Source organism: Gorilla gorilla, chromosome 1 (assembly GCF_029281585.2).
Source record: "Gorilla gorilla gorilla isolate KB3781 chromosome 1, NHGRI_mGorGor1-v2.1_pri, whole genome shotgun sequence".
In the NCBI taxonomy this organism is placed as follows: domain Eukaryota; kingdom Metazoa; phylum Chordata; class Mammalia; order Primates; family Hominidae; genus Gorilla; species Gorilla gorilla.
This window is the reverse complement of record NC_073224.2, coordinates 130,182,746-130,200,567: the sequence shown is the minus strand read 5'-3', so window position 1 is coordinate 130,200,567 and position 17,822 is coordinate 130,182,746. Positions and strand designations below refer to the sequence as shown.

Below are 17,822 nucleotides of genomic sequence, written 5' to 3'. Positions count from 1 at the left end.
TGCTTAACTAGAGGTATTCTCCCAGAGGTCCTGGCGAATTTCATGTCAGGCATAGGTAGGCAATGCCAGATCAGTTGCCCCTAGTTTTTCTCCCCGCAACAAATGAATTCAGATCTAAGAAAAAAAAAACAAAAAACTTGTGGTATCAAGGCCACCACATTGCAGAGCACTCAACCGCCATTTAACCTACATAAATAGCACCTTACCCACTGAAGCCTGCACAACCAAAAACAATGGCCTTGAGTGGTAGCGCTAAACTCTTGGGTTCATGCGGTTTATCCAAATGCAGGCTGAAGAGGAATCCCCATTATATGACTCTAGATTGATAAATTACCTAGTTTTGATTATGGCCTTAGATTTTAGAGATTCAGACTTTGGTTTTGCCCATAGACACGTGGTAGATTTTATCTAACACACAAATTAAAAGGAATAGGGCTCCATAACTTAAAAAGAATAAGCCATCTTTTGTAGTTGTGGCAGATAAACAGTTCAGTGAAGTTACTGCAAACCCACAGCATTCATGACTGCTATGAAGTACTGAGACCTCCAACTCCAGCCAAGATGTAGTAGTATATATCAAACTAAACCTCCCACTTCAGGGGGAAAGTGGGATAAAATATACATAAATATTTACATATTTGTATATATTTATATGTGTGTGTATATATATATATAGTTATGCAATGCATAACCAAGTTTTGATCAAAGACAGACTGCATATGCAACTGGTGGTCATATGCACTTGCATATGACTTGCTATGCCTTTTCCAAGTTTAGATGTACAAATACCTACCATTAGGTTAAAATTGCCCACAATATTTAGTACAGTACCATGCTGTACAGGTTTCCAGCCAAGGAGCAATAGGCTGGGTGTGTAGTAGGCTATACCATCTAGGTTTGTGTAAATATATTCTGAATGTTCATACAACAATAAAATTGTCTGATGATGCATTACTCAGAATGTATCCCTGTCATTAAGTAATACATGACTTTATACATATACGGATGGTCCCCAACTTACAATAGTTTGACTTAAATTTTTTTGCCTTTATGATGGTGTGAAAGTGATAAACATTCAGTAGAAACTGTACTTTGAATACCCATACAACCACTCTATTTTTCATTTTCACTACAGTATTCAACAAATTACATAATCAACACTTTATTGTAAAATAGGCTTTGCATTAGATAATTTTGCCCAACTGTAGGCTAACGTAAGTGTTCTGAGCACATTTAAGGTAAGGTAAGTTAAGCTATGATGTTTGGTAGGTTAGGTGTATTAAGTGCATTTTTGACTTACAATATTTTCAACTTAGGTTTGTTGGGATATAACCCCATCATAAGCCTAGGAGTTTCTATATATCTATATCTATAATTCTTTGGAGGCATTGAAGAGTAACTAAAGCAGGTGGAACTTAAAGCTATGATCCTGGAGAGAAGGCACATGAGGTGAACTCAGTGTTTACCCTGGAATATTTCTCTTGAGGGAATGCTCAAAACTAAGTGCAAGACAATAAAAGCCAAAAAAAAAAAAAATACAGCAGTTTTTCTGGGCTGAGGAATAAGAGGCTGTATTAGTCTGTTCTCACACTGCCATAAAGAACTACCTGAGATTGGATAATTTATGAAGAAAAGAGATTTAATTGACTCACAGTTCTTCAGGTTTAACAGGAAGAATGACTGGGAGGCCTCAGGAAACTTACAAGCATGGTGGAAGGTGAAGGGGAAGCAAGCACGTTTTACCATGGTGGAGCAGGAAAAAGAGAGTGAGGGGGGAAGTGTCACACACTTTGAAACCATCAGGTCTCATGAGAACTCACTCTCACTATCATGAGAACAGCCTGGGGGAAATCTGCCCCCATGATCCAATCACCTAATACCAGGTCTCTCCCCCAGCAGTGGGAATTACAATTCAGCATGAGATTTGGGTGGGAACACAGAGCCAAATCATATCAAAGGCCAAAGTTGAGGGCTACCAAAGTGCCTCTGATTGAGGGCAAACTCCAAGAGGGGAGAATTGCAGAGGAGCTCAACAATCTATGCAAATTGCCATCATGATAGTGATCTAAGTTCCTACACTCAGCATGCACAAAGAAAGATGCCAAAAAAAAAAAAAAAAAAAATCAGAACACAGCAGTTTAGGGTCTAATGAGGTAAGTGAAGATTTCAGCATCCAACAGAGGTTGGACTTCAAGCCTTGATAAGGTACCTAGATACCCAGGGTTTTCAGTTGAGATCTCAGCACATCCTTGGAGTAAGAGCAATATAATACTGAAATAAAATAGATCTAACAAAGCTTGAAATCAAGCCTTTTCAGGATCAAAGTTATCTGCCACTATTCTTTCTACTTTCCAGGAGTGGAAAGTAGAAACTCTATGGAGGTAGGTAACATTATCCAGAGTCTACAATTTTGTCTTATACAATATCTGGGATGCAATACAAAATAATTATGAGCCATGCAAAAGATCAAATCCAAATGACTAAACACTAAGAGAAAAACGTTAATAGAAACAGAACTAGATATTAGAATTGGCCAGGACTTTGAATAACTATAATTAATAGTTTTAAGAAAATAGAAGAAAAGGTGGACAAAGATGAAAGATGGGTAATTTACTTCAGTATAGAATTGGAATCTGTAAAAACAGTTATTGGACAAATATTCTAAAACTAAAAATTACAGGCCGGACACGGTGGCTCATGCCTGTATTCCCAGCACTTTGGGAGACTGAGGCAGGCAGATCATGAGCTCAGGAGTTCGAGACCAGCCTGACCAACATGGTGAACTCCCCGTCTCTACTAAAAATACAAAAATTAGCTGGGCGTGGTGGCATGCACCTGTAATCCCAGCTACTCAGGAGGCTGAAGCAGGATAATTGCTTAAATCTGGGAGGCAGATGTTGCAGTGAGCCAAGATCACACCACTGCATTCCAGCATGGGCAACAGACAGAGACTCTGTCTCAAAAAAAAAAAAAAAATTACAATAACTGGAAATAAGAACCCTTTGGGTGTGCTTAACAACAGTCTGAGTACAGCCGAAGTCAGGATTCATGAACTGGAAGATAGGTCTGTAGAAAATATCCAAACTGAAGGACAGAGAAAAAGGAAAAGAACATAACAGACCTCAAAAACACAGTAAAAATGTCTAATAAGTGATTAATTGCAGTCCCTGAAAGACAGAGGAAAGAGAGGAGCAGTATTTCAGGAGACAAAGCTCAAGAATTTTCTAAAACTGATAAAAGGCATCGACCTCTCAGATGCCAGAAGTTCAGCCAAACCCAAGAAGAACAAAAGACCATTATCGCTCAGAAATATTCGAAGCAGTTTCAATTTAGATATTTGCTGAAGACAATTCTTAAGTTGAAACAAAGGAAGAACTCTTGATTGAGAGGCAGGTTTGATAGGTCTAAGCAGTTCTACAGCACTAGACAGTGGCATGAGTCACGGTGGTATGGGCTTGAAATGTCCACATAGAAAAGAGTGTGAAAATTGCTGGGTGCGGTGGCTCACGCCTGTAATCCCAGCACATTGGGAGGCCGAGGCCGGCGGATCACGAGGTCAGGAGATCGTGACCATCCTGGCTAACACAGTGAAACCCCGTCTCTACTAAAAATACAGAAAATTAGCTGGGCGTGGTGGCGGGCGCCTGTAGTCCTAGCTACTCGGGAGGCTGAGGCAGGAGAATGGAGTGAACCTGGGAGGTGTAGGTTGCAGTGAGCTGAGATCTCGCCACTGCACTCCAGCCTGGGTGACGAGCGAGATTCCGTCTAAAAAAAATAAATAAATAAATAAATAAATAAATAAAAAAGAAGAGTGTGAAAATTATATAATAAACAGAACCCACACTCAAATCAGCCCTTTAGTGCCAGAAAAAAAAGAGGGATTCAAAAGAGAAATGGAAATTAATGGATTTTGATTATCCTGGTGGGAAATCAAAACCAATAATTTCACTAAACCATAGTAACTGGAAACTGAACCTGCCAACCTGTAACTTTCTAAATTTAGTAATGAAGTACCAAGATTTCAAGTGTCGCTCTATGAGAGAGGAGACCTGTATTAAGTGACTTCCAACCCCCATTTGCCACATATTAAACACAGTATGATTAATCTCTTCACAGTAAACATTTATCTCAATTGACTTTACGGTTATAGGTCACAGGCTCAGATAATTGGCATATAATGTTTGTCAAACCAGATAGGCTAACACTAAAAGGTTCCCTCTTCTTTGTCTACTTGAGTTTCTGCTATGAGTTTGGAAGCAACTATGAATCTGAATTGTTCCAAATATTGCACTGGGTTCTGATAATATCATTTTGTTTGGTTAGCTCTAAGACTTTGAAATTGACATTTTAAAAAGTAGACTTTATTTTTTTAAAGCAGTTTTAGGTTCAGGACAAAATTGAACAGATGATAGAGGTTTCATACATACATCTTGCCCCTGAGACACAAACAGCCTCCCCCGCATCAAAATCCAGAGTGTACATTTATACAATCAATGAACCTACATTGACACACATTATCATCCAAGGTCCATAGTTTACATTCAGGTTCACTCTTGGTGTTGTACATTCTATGGATTTTGTCAAATATAAAATGGTATGTATCCACAGTTATAGTAACAAATAGAGTAGTTTCATGGCCATGTAAATCCTCCATGTGCCACATGTTCATCCCTCCCTCTTTCCAACCCCTGACAACCACTGATCCTTTTACTGTTTCCACTGTTTTGCCAATTCCATAGTGTCATATAGTCAGAATGACACCATATGCAGCCTTTTCAGATGGGCTTCTTTCACTTAGTAATATGCATTTAAGGTACCTCCATGTCTTTGCATGGCTTGATAGCTCATTTCTTATTAGCACTTTATAATATTCCATTGTGTAGATGTGTCACAGTTTGTTTTTCCATTTACCTGCTAAAAGACATTTTGGTTGCTTCCAAATTTTGGTCATCATGAAAAAAGCTGCCATAAACATTCATGTGCAGGGTTTTGTGTGAATGTAAAATTTCAACTCTGGGGAAATACCAGGAAGCCCCAGTTGCTGGATGGTAAAGTAAGAGTATGTTTAGTTTGTAAGAAATACTCGTCTTCCAGTGTGGCTACCATTTTTGCATTCCCCACCAATAATGAATAAGAATTTCGACTGCTCTGCATTCTTGCCAGCATTTGGTGTTGGTGTTGGCCTTTCTAATAGATATGTGGTAGTACATTATTATCGTTTTTATTTGCAATTCCCCAATGATGTATGATGTTGAGTATTTTTTCATATGCTTATTTGCCATTTGTATATTTTCTTTTGCAAAATGTCTTTTGGCTATATTTATGTGGGTCTCTTTCTGCACTCTCTACTCTGTTCCATTGATCTATATTTCTATTATTTTGCCAATGTCACACTGTCTTGTTTACTCACATAGTGTTAGTCCTCCAACTTTGTTCTTCTACTTCAATATTGTGTTGGCTATTCTGAGTATTTGCTTCTGCATATAAACTTTAGAATCAGTTTATAAAAATCCACAAAATAATTTGCTGGGATTTTTATTAGAATTGCATTGAATATATGGGTCAAGTTGGGAAGAATCGACATCTTGACAATACTGTCTTCTTATCCATGAATATGGAATGGCTCTCCATTTATTTTGTTTATTTATTTGTTTATTTTGAGACAGGGTCTGACTCTGTTACCCAGGTTGGAGTGAAGTGGCACCATCTCGGCCCACTGCAAACCTCCACCTCCTGGGTTCAAGCGATTCTCGTGCCTCAGCTTCCTGAGTAGCTTGGATTACAGGCACCCGCCACCACCCCCAGCTAATTTTTGTATTTTTAGTAGAGACAGGGTTTCACCATGTTGGCCGGGCTGGTGTCAAACTCCTGACCTCAAGTGATCCGCCTGCCTTGGCCACCAAAAGTGCTGGGATTTCAGGTGTGAGTCACTGTCCCCAGCCAGTTCTCCATGTATTTAGCTTGTTTTTTATTCTTTCATCTGTTTTTTTAGTATAGTCACAGAATTGTGCAATCATTATCACTGTGTAATTTCAGAACATTTTTATCACCCTCAAAACAAACTCCATACTCACTTACCCTTTCCATTTCTACCACTGGCTGTTCCTCTCCCTAGCCCCTGGCAACCACTAATCTTTTTATATTTATAAATTTACCTATTCTGGACACTTCATATAGATGGAATCATCTAACATGTAGCACATTATGTCTGGCTTCTTTCAGTTAGTATGGTGTTTTGAGGTCCATCCACTTTACAGCGAATGCCAATATTTCACTCACCTTTTTATTGCTGAAAATATATTATATTGTAAGGAAATATCACATTTAATGTACCTATTTGTCAGTTGATAGACATTTAGGTGGTTTTTGTTTGTTTGTTTTTTGCTATAGTGAATAATGCAGCTGTGAACGCTCATGTACATGTTTTTCTTTGGACATATGTGTTCAATTACTTTGGGTGCATACCTACGAGTGGAGTTGCTGGGTTATATGGCAACTCTTTAACTTTTTTTAAACTGCCAAAGTGTTTTTACAAATGGCCTCATAATGTTTACATTCCCACCAGGAACTCAATGTTTTTCCACATTCTAACCATTTGTTAGTATGTGTCTTCTTTATTATAGCCATCCTAGTGGGTGTGAAGTGACATTTCACTGTGGTTTTGGTTTGTATTTCCCTAGCTAATAATGTTGAGCATCTTGTCTTGTATTTAGTATTTATTTGTATATCTTCATTGGAGAAACATTTTTTCAAATTTGTTGCCTATTTTTCAATTGGGTTGTTTGTTCTTATTTTATTACTGAGTTGTAAGGGGTGTGTGTGTGTGTGTGTGTGTGTGTGTGTTCTGGATGCAATTCCTTTACCTGATATGATTTGCAAGTATTTTGTCCCACTTTGAGGGTTGTCCTCTCACTTTCTTGTGTTTTTTGAAGAAAATAAGTTTTAAATTTTGGTGAAGTCTTTTTATCTATTTTTTTCTTTTGCAGCTTGTACTTTTGGTGTCATAGCTAGGAAACCATGCTGGATCAAAGGTCACAAAGATTTATTCCTGTGTTTCATTCAAAGCGATATATAGTTTTAGCTCATAGGTTGACAATCCATTTTGAGATAATTTTTATATATAGTGTGATGTAAGAGCCCATCATCATTTTGCATGTGAATATCCAGTTGTCACACATCATTTGTTGAAAATACTCTCCTTTCCTTATTTTTTTTTAATTAGACCATATATGCATGTGTTTATTTTTGGGACTCTCAAATATATTCCATTGACCTGTATGTCTATTCTGATTTCAATACCACACTGTCTTAATTATGTTGCTTGTTATTAAGTTTTGAAATCAGAAGTATGAGTCCTTCTCACACCTTTTTCCTTCTTTTCAAGATGGTTTTAATTATTCTGGGTCCTTTGCTTTTCTACCTGAATTTTAAGAGCAGCTTGTCAATTTCTGCCACAAAAAAAAAAAAAGAGAGAGAGAGAGAGCCTGCTGGGATTTTGATAGAGATTGCAACAAATCTATAGATCAATTTGGGATTACTGCCATCTTAACTCTGTTAAGTCTTCCAATCCATGAACATGGAACATGAACATGGAATTCCTTTCCATTTATTTAGGTCTTTTAATATTTCCTTCAACAACATTTTGTGGGTTTTAGTGTACACTTTTTTTGTTAGATTTATTCCTAAATATTTCATTTATTTACTCATTTTAAATTTCAACTTTTAGATACAGAGGGTACATGTACAGTTTGTTACATATCCATGGAGGTTTTTCTACCCATGTTCCCTCCCTCGGTCCCCTCTCTAGTAGTCCACAGTGTCTATTGTTCCTATGTTTATGTTCATGTGTGCTCAGTGGTTAGCTCCCACTTATAAATGAGAACATGTGGTATTTGGTTTTCTTTTTCTGCATTAATTTGCTAAGGATTTTGGCCTCCAACTCTATCCATGTTGCTGTAAAGGACATTATTTCACTTTTTATGGCTGTATAGTATTCTACAGTGTATATGTACCACATTTTCTTTATCCAATTCACCCTTGATGTGCACCTAGGTTGATTCCATGTATTTGCTATTGTAAATTGTGCAGTGATGAACATATAAATGCATGTGTCTTTTTGGTATAATGATTTATTGTCCTCTGGATATATACCCAATCATGGGATTGCTGCATCAAATGGTCGCTTTAAGTTATTTGAGAAATCTCCAAACTACTTTCCACAGCGGCTGAACAAATTTACATTCCGAAAAACAGTGTGTAAGTGTTCCCTATTCCCTGCAGCCACATCAGCATCTGTTGTTTTTTGACTTTTTAATGATAGCCATTTTTCACTTTTTAATAATAGCCATTCTAACTGGGGTGGGGTAATATCTCATTGTAGTTTTGATTTGTATTTCTCTGATAATTAGTGATGTGGAGCATTTTTTCATATGTTGGTTGGTCACTTATATGTCTTCTTTAAAAAAAGTGTCTGTTCATATCCCTTGACCATTTTTAAGGGGATTATTTGTTTTTGCTTATTGACTGAAGTTCCTTATAAATTCTAGGTATTAGATCTTTGTTGGATGCATAGTTAGTGAATATTTTCTCCCATCCTGTAGGTTATCTATTTACCCTGTTGATTGTTTATTTTGCTATGCAGAAGGTCTTTAGTTTAATTAGGTCCCATTTGTCAATTTTTGGTTTTGTTGCAATTGCTTTTGGGCACTTATCCAAAAACTTTTTGCCAAGGCTGATGTTGGTAAAAGTATCTTCTAGGTTTTCTTCTAAAATTTTTATATTTTGAGGTCTTACATTTAAATTTTTAATTATCTTGAGTTAATTTTTGTATACAGTGAAAGGTAAGGGTCTAGTTTCATTCTTCTGTATATGGCTAGCCAGTTATCCCAGCACAATTTATTGAATAGGGAGTCCTTTCCCCATTGCTTGTTTTTGTCAGCTTTGTTGAAGATCAGATGGTGTAGATGTGCAGCTTTGTTTTGATGCCTTGTAAATGGAATTGTGCTCTCAGTTTCATTTTTGGATTGTTCATTTCTGGTGCATAGAACTGCAAATTTTTTTGTATATTGATCTTGTACCCTACAATTTGGTGAATTCATTTATTAATTCTTAAATTTTTGCGTAGATTCCTTAGAATTTTCTATATACAAGATAAAGTCATCTACAAACAGAAATAGTGTTACTTATTCCTTTCCAGCTGGGGTGCTTTTATTTCTTTTTCTTGCCTAATTGCCCTCATTAGAACATCAAGTACTATGTTGACTAGAAGTGGTGAGAGTGGACATACTTGTTTTATTCCTCATCTTACAGGAAATGTTTTCAAGTCTTTCCCCTTTAAGTATGGGGTTAGCTGTGGGTTTTTCATAGATACCCTTTATCAGGTTGAAGAAGTTCTCTTCTTTCCTAGTTTGTTCATTGTTTTTTAACAAGATAAGATGCTAGATTTTCTCAAATGCTTTTTCTGCATTTATTGAGATGATCATATGGAGTTTGTCCTTTGTCCTATTAATATGGTGCATTACATTTATTGTTTCATATGTTGAATCAACCTTGCATTCCTAGGATAAATGCCACTTTGTCATGATGTATAATCTTTTTCATATGTTGCCAAATAAAGTTTGTTGAGAACTTTTACATCTATATTTATAAAGGTATACTGGCCTGTCATTTTCCTTTCTTGAAGTCTTAGTTTTGGTGCCAGGGTAATACTGGCCTCATAGAATGAGATGGGAAGTGTTCTTCTTCTCCTTTTTTTCAGGGGGTGAAGAGTCTGTGTCCTATAAACATATTCGGCAGAAGTCACAGATTAAGCTATCTGAACCTGTGCTCCTCTTTGTGGAACATTAAAAAAATTATTATTACTAATTGAATTGCTTTACTTGTTATAGGGTATTCAGATTTTCTATTGCTTCCTGAATCAGTCTGGGTAGCTTGTTTCTTTCTTGAAATTTCTTCATCTAGTTTATCTAATTTGCTGGCATATAACTTCTCATAATATTCCTCTATAATATTTTGTATTCCACAGGTTGGTAATAATGTCCCCTCTTTCATTTGTGATTTGATCCATGTGTTTTAAGGAAAAGTTTGTGTCCCCACGAGTATCCCTCCATAAAAAACAAAACCTCAGAAAATTCTGTCTGAGACTAATTTCAACAGTTACAACGTTACAACAAAGACAAATTTAAAACAAAATGCCTCTGGTGTAATTTGTGGTAAATGATAGCTTGTGTTCAGACTAGACTTGATCATCACTGCTCAAAAAATGTCCTTTAAAAATTATGCAAATTTTGATACATCACCCATCATCCATTACTTCTATTTTCCAAAGTCTTGAAGTATTTTAGAAGTTCAATTAAGGCTTATCTCTTATCAGTATTTTCAAGTTTTCTCAGCAGCATTTCATAGAGCATATTGAACGAAATTAAGCAGCCACACAAAACCTGTCCAAAATCCAAACACAAGTGTAGCAATTTTAGATAAGGTTTTGTCATTTATGGCAAATAAAATGATAAATACCAATAAAAATGCACATCCTATCCCACAAGTAATATAAAAATCTAGTATTTCTTTTGGTGTGGCAACTGCAATAAACTGGAGTACACAAACACAGTCAGAATAAGGAAATTCATAAGAAAGGCACTGTGTCACATGAAATTCACATAAGTGAGGTCCTCCACAAAAAGTGTATTACAGGGACAAACCCTTTTCCCAGCTAAAGGCTGGGAGAAAGAGAACAGCTGGAAGTCTCTGAGATCACCACCGCCACTGGAGCTGGCCAAGGGACACAAAGGTACTAAGATCATTTCTGCTCTCTGGTAGGAGGTGGGTCCTCCTTTGTGTTGGACTGCACCCTGTTCCCTTCTTCACTGAGAATCTGAGAAGTCTTCTGGTGATAGCTGAACACTTAAGATGCCAGCCTCAGAGTAGGTCATTCTGGTTTGCCCTATGCCATGTGGTAAGAAGCCAGTCAGCCTGCCCATTTGAGAAAGGCCTGCTGTTTCTGGAGTGAAGTCTGCCTAATTCTGGAGTGAAATATTAGCAGGACCTTTGCATCATCACAGATCTAAATGCAAGTTCTCCACTTAGTTTGATCAGTAATAAAAGTACTGTAGTATTATTAATTCTCTGTTTGACTTCTCTATTTCCCAATTTGATCTGAACTTAAAAGAGGAAGAAAGGATTGTTATGTCTTGAGCTCCTAAAACTTCAACTCAAAGCTTTCATTGTAATATTCTCAAGAAGTGACAGTCTGCATAAATAGCAGATTTTTTAAAAAGGAAATTCCTCCTAGAACTTTGAAATTTTGGTTATTATCTGCCTGAGAGCTTGGAGGTAGACCTCCATAGAGAAAAGGCACACAGAGTTTGGGGCCTGACTTCAGATTTCCAGAACCAGAGGATCATGCTCCCTAATAAAAAACAAAGAAAAAGGTCTCATATCAGGTAGTGATGGAGTAAGAGGATGGGCCAGGGATTACGGGAGGAACCAAGAGGGACTGATTAACAAAAATTACATCTTTGGAAGCTAGAGAATTCACCACAAGCAAGCAACAACAGCAAGTTAGATTATGACCCACTTTGTCACCTTTAACGTCGTATTAGATTTAATTCTTTGGCAGGTAGAGCTGAATGAATTTGCCTAATACTTTTTTCCCAGGAACGATAGAAAAGACTAGTAATAACTGAAAGATCTGGCCAGGTATGGTGGGTCACACCTGTAATCCCAGCACTTTGGGAGGCCGAGGCAGGTGGATCACTTGAGCCCAGGAGTTCAAGATCAGCCTGGGCAACATGGTGAGACCTCATCTCTACAAAAAAAAAAAAAAAAAAAAAAATACAAAAATTAGCCAGATGTGGTGATGTGTGCCTGTGGTCCCAGCTACTGGGGAGGCTGAGGTGGGAGGATCGCTTGAGCCCAGGAAGTCAAGGCTGCAGTGGGCCAAGATTATGCCACTGTACTCCAGCCTGGGTGACAGGGAGACCCCATCATAAAAAATTGAAAATAAAATAAAATACTACTACTATTAATAATGAAAACTGAAAGATCCTTAAGATTGTAAAGAAAAGTCAGTCTGAGACAGAAATTTTTACTAATTGCTGAAACACTGAACCACCACCATGAGTAGAGGAGAGATGGTCCAATAAAAGGAGCAGGAGCTGGAGGACTATTAGAGGAGGAAGCCAAGCTACAGCAAAGCTGTTGAGACAGCAGGTAAGATGAGGAAACTATAATGGCCGCTAGGAAAAAACAAATCCATTTAGACTCCACAGAAAGATAATAAAGCTGCAGGTCTGAAGGACAATCTCATTGTATATTCAGAGTTAAAAAAGTCACCATCCAAAGCTTTTATTGTTGCAGATTGAGAGGTGGGAATGCAACGCGGGTGGAGGTGGGTTGAGGATAATGGAAGAGAGACAGAGCCAGCTAGAATGTAACTGTCAGAGGCATTCAAATCAGAATGACTCCATCTTGAATACGGGCTGGGTAAAATGAGGCTGAGACCTACGGGGCTGCATTCCTAGGAGGTTAGGCATTCTCAGTCACAGGATGAGATGAGAGGTTGGCAGGACTGGTATCACAAGATAAAGCTCATAAAGACCCTGATGATAAAACAGGATGTGGTAAAGAAGCTGGCCAAAACCCACCAAAACCAATATGGCGATGAATATGACCTCTGGCTGTCCTCACTGCTCACTGTATGCTAATTACAATGCATCAGCATGCTAAAAGACACTCCCACCAGCACCATGACAGTCTACAAATGCCATGGCAATGTCAGGAAGTTACCCTATACGGTCTAAAAGGGGGAAATCCCTGCCTCTTTCCCAGAAAACTCATGAATAATCCACCGCTTATTTGGCATATAATCAAGAAATAATCATAAAAATAGCCAACCATCAACTCTTGGTGCCGCTTTGTGTATGGAGTAGCCATTCTTTTGTTTCTTTACTTCTCTAGTAAACTTGCTTTCACTTTACTGTATGGACTTGCCCCCAGTTCTTTCTTGCAGGAGATTCAAGAACCCTCTCTTGGGGTCTGGATAGGGACCCATTTCCAGTAACATATATCATGTTCCTTTTGTTAACCTCTGTATAATTCAGTGCCTGATATTCCTAGCCCATAGTAGTTGAACAATAAATATTTGTTGAATAACTAATTGGAAGAATGAAAGAAATGGGGGTTGGACATGTTTTCACTAAGTACAATACCAACTGTGAATCGTGCTGTATACAACCAATGAGTATCATCTCAACCCATGAGACATGCCATTCATTCAGTCATTTAGTCCATAAACAGTAATTGAGCATTTGCTAGGTTCCAGGTACAGGATACTAGACCCTTGGGAATAACTAACTAGTTTTTCTGTCCTGAAAGAGTTTGGAGATTAGTAGTAGAAGAAATATGTTTTTTAAAAAAATTAAGTTCCATACAATATTTTAGGTGCTATCAAAACTACCCCAATTTTATATGTAAAATGTTTATTTAGAAACAGAATGCTTGTTAATCGGTACTGCAAGGAAAAATTAGCATTCAGACAAAAAGTTTTCTCAGCAAGATAATTTTACTTTCTGCAGAAAGAGTGCTCCTCGCAGATGGAACAATGGTGAGAGCACACCTGAACAATGGAGGGAAGAAATTTTTATCCCTTACGCAGTTTGTCCTTGCTACTGTGTCCTGTCTCCATTGGCTGGAGCCAGACCGCACAATCTAAACTAAAACCTGACTGGCTAATAATTTAAAACTTTTCTAAATAGGTAAAAGCAATGGAAAGACAAAGGAAAAGAGGAAGTTGCTTATGAAAGGACTTAGAAAAGTAATAATATTCCTAAATAAGGAAGGGGCATAGGCTGTGAGCTGAGACATGCCTGTGAGCACCTCCAGCACAAATATTTTGGTTAAAGTACAAGGACATAGAATGTACTTATTCCTTTATGTCTAATAGCTACATAGGATAGGGCTCAACAGAGAGTTAATAGCACAAAGCAAGGAGGATTGAAGGAAGTTAGTCTTTAAAAGAAACTATTATTTCTAACACTTATGATTTATTCTTTAACAAGAAGGGAAACTCTGAAGAGGAAACTTTTTACTTTCTACACCCAATTATCCTACTCACCCCACACATCCCAAGCTCCAAGGCGTGAACCAGCTGGGCCTGCTCTCTGCTAGGCTTTCCTGACAAAGTAGGGAAACCAGACAGACATGTTGGAAGAAGCATTACAGTTTCATGAAATAGCTTCTTCTAGAAGGCAAGAGATAGCTTTGCTGTGGCTTGATATTTGAAATAGGCTATTTAAAGTCATAATTTTTTTTTTTTTTTTTGAGACGGAGTCTTGCTCTGTCACCCAGGTTAGGGTGCAGTGGCACGCAATCTCGGCTCACAGCAACCTCCGCCCCCCGGGTTCTAGCAATTCTACTGCCTCAGCCTCCCTAGTGTCTAGGATTACAGGCGCCCGCCACCACACCTGGTTAATTTTTGTATTTTTAGTAGAGACGGGGTTTTGTCATTTTGGCCAGGCTGGTCTCGAACTCCTGACCTCAAGTGATCCACCCGCCTCGGCCTTCCGGAGTGCAGGGATTACAGGCGTGAGCCACTGTGCCCGGCCAAAGTCGTAATTATTTTAAACAGAGGCTTTCACGGGACTTCCAAAGCGCACCTTGTTCTTTCCGGCTCATGCCCCCTTCCCCTCTAACCCTTCACTTTCGCTTCTCTGACTGGATGCACTGTGCGGAGGACACAGCTAAGGACTGTGAAAATTCAAGAATAAAGAAAAGTCCTGCCTTCACGCAGCTCGCACTGTGAGGAGGTTTAATCAGGGATGGTAATTCAAAATAACTCGTGTTTAATCACCAGTGCAGATGGTGTCAGTAAACCTGCCTGGGGCGCTGCTTCCCAACCCCCGCCAGGGCCTGCGCCCTGCAGCCCACCGGAGGCGTGGCCGGAGGGCAGGCGCCAGGGCGGAAGGCGGGGGGGGGGGGGGGGGTCATTCTAATTCCCTGGGGGTAGCTAATGGCCATGCCTGGAGGTGAAGCTTTTCAAAATGACTAACATGGAAAACCGCCAAAGACAATGGAATCTGGCAGAACTGTGGGGAGCAGGAATCTTAAGCGTTTGCATGTTGTTGGGGTAGAAGGGGCTCAAGAAGGGGATGCTCAGGGCAATAGCTTCTTTACTAATCTGTAAGAAAATGTTCCAGTATTTTAATAGCTGGTACAGCCATACTGATGCATACAGTCCAGATCGATAGATATTGGTCCAGATACAGTGGCTATCTGTTCTTTTGCCTGCCAGGAGCACAGTTTCTCAGAAGAAATGTTTTTTTCCATGTATATAATCACGTAATGCAAACAGGAGCTGCAGTTTACTTGCAGACCTCCTAAGTGACAGTGTTTGGTCTGGGGGTAGATACGGGCCACAAGTTGCTGGGACTATTCTTTATTCGTCCTCATTACTTAGCTTAGTGTCTGGTATAGAATTAGGCACTCGGTAGAATTGTTTAAGAATGAATGGACACAAACCTTTAACTATTGCTTCGTTTGATCTCACTTGTAAAATTTCTGCAACTGTGTGACTGCTGTAATGGAAAGTCTTATCCTGTTTAGGCAGCTTAATATAAGTTGGTTTAGATATGTGCATTTCACGATTTCTTTGATAAGTTTCAAGAATTTGCTGGCAGCTGTAACTATGACGTTCAAGGCTTATGTTTACTTTTTTTTTTTTTTTTTCGTAGTACAACATTTACAAACTCCAAGAATTTTATCCATTTCACAGGTAGTTGTCAGATTTAGGGCAAAGGACATACGTGGGCTTTATAAATTTTAAAGTTCGGTACAAATGTTTGTTGATACTCTTGTTTAATTAAATGTAAAATAGTTGAGAACCTTCCATGTACTTACTGATCACAGTGTTAACCATTATTACACAGTACTGTATTGCTTCAAGAATCAAAGGGCAGCAGCTCAAAGACAACTCTTGGATGTGAATGAGATGAAGCTGATCAAGTCAGAAGGAAAAGGAATTCAGATGCCAGAGCTCCCAAGGTCTGAATAGTGGGCAGTTTCAAGACAACTCTAGTTTTCTCCTGATGGCTGAAATTATTAGCAGCCTAAGATCGCTATCCTTTTCCTGGAATCAATGTGTTCGAAGGTTGCCAGAGTCATCTAGTGTGTTTACAAAGGATAAAAGTAAGAGGTGTGAGTATGAATGTTGTTGTTCCAAGAAATAATTGCTCCAGGGTGACTCCATGCTTTTATTAGTTTGCGTGTGTGTGTGTGTGTTTGTGTGTGTGTGTGTGTGTTTTGGTTTTTAAGTAACAAACTAACTCAAAGTAGCCTAAGCAGGATAAAGAGGGAATTTGTTATAAAGAAGCAATAGTGTTTGATAGAACCCAATGGCAGGAATGTGTATGGGCCTTGGGAGGAGCCTAGAGTCAGGAACTGAAAAAAGATGTGGATTCTTGCTCCGAATTTGCTTCTCGGCACACACCTACATTCTTCTCTCTCTGCTTCTCTAATCAACATGGCAGTATGTAACCTTAGTTAAAATATTTGTAGCATTAATTCCCCATTACTCAAATGACCATCATTTGAGGCTGTGGAAAAGGCATGTCCTTGTTGAGTGGAAGGAAGGGAAATTAGAACAACTTATATCTATGGGCTATTTTAAATGTAAGGTACTATGATTCTACCAACTTAGACTCCCATATACACAAGGATTCACTTCCATTCCACTTTCTGTCTCTGTTAATAGCACAATTTTTTTTGTCTTATTTATTGTAGTCCTTCATCTTTCATGTGGAGTCAATCACTAGGGTTTTGGTCTCAAAAGTCTATCATTAAATAATATTAGTTTTCTTAGCAGCATAATTCACAATTGCAAAGATGTGGAACCAACCTAAGTGCCCGTCAACTAATGAGTGGATAAAGAAAATGTGATACAGACACACACACACACACACACACACACACACACACCATGGAATACTACCCAGCCATAAAAAGGAGTGAAATAATGTCTTTTGCAGTAACTTGGATGGAGCTGGAGGCCATTATTCTAAGTGAAGTAACTCAGGAGTGGAAAACCAAAAACCGTATGTTCTCACTTAAGTGTGAGCTAAGCTATGAGTACACAAAGGTATACAGAGTGATATAATCGACTTTAGAGACTTAGAAGGCAGAGGGTGGGAAGGGACCTAGGGTTAAAAAACTACTTATTAAGTAAAATGTACGCAACTCGGGTGATGGGTGCACTAAAATCTCAGCTTTCACCACTATATAATTCATCTATGTAACAAAAACCCACCTGTAACCCAAAAGCTATTGAAATAAAAATCTTTTTAATAAAGAAAATGCCACACAAAAATAATATTAGTTTTCTTCTAATGCTGAAGGCCAATATAAAAGGTAACAAAAGCCTGAGCTCTTTAATTAATGGGTACAAGTTAAGACAGAATCACATCAGGATTTGAAGTTGAACCTGAGCTCAAATCCTGTTCCCATCACTGCTAGCTCTCTGAGGCTTTTCTCTCAACTACAAAGTGGAGATATAATACTAAACAAGCTTACTGGGTTGCTTAACTAATATCTAGAACATACTTAACAGTGTTTCTATTAATGCGACAACTAACTGTAAGCACTTAGTAAAGAGTAGTCATTATTAAGCAATGATAAATAAAAGCATTTGTATAATTCTTTTTTTAGCTTTTGAAACCCTTGCACCTAGATTTTCTCATCTAATATTCATTAAAACCCTGAAAGGCCGATCATATCCCCACTTTAGAGATGGGGACACCAAAAAACAAAGAGACGGGAACACCTAGATATAT

The 17,822-nt window shown here is 38.4% G+C and overlaps 1 protein-coding gene across 1 annotated transcript in view; it reads left to right on the top strand.

Moving 5' to 3' along the window:
• GSTM2 (glutathione S-transferase mu 2) overlaps positions 1-17,822 on the top strand; it is a 1,178,915-nt gene that overhangs the window by 213,079 nt on the left and 948,014 nt on the right. The window lies entirely within an intron of this gene.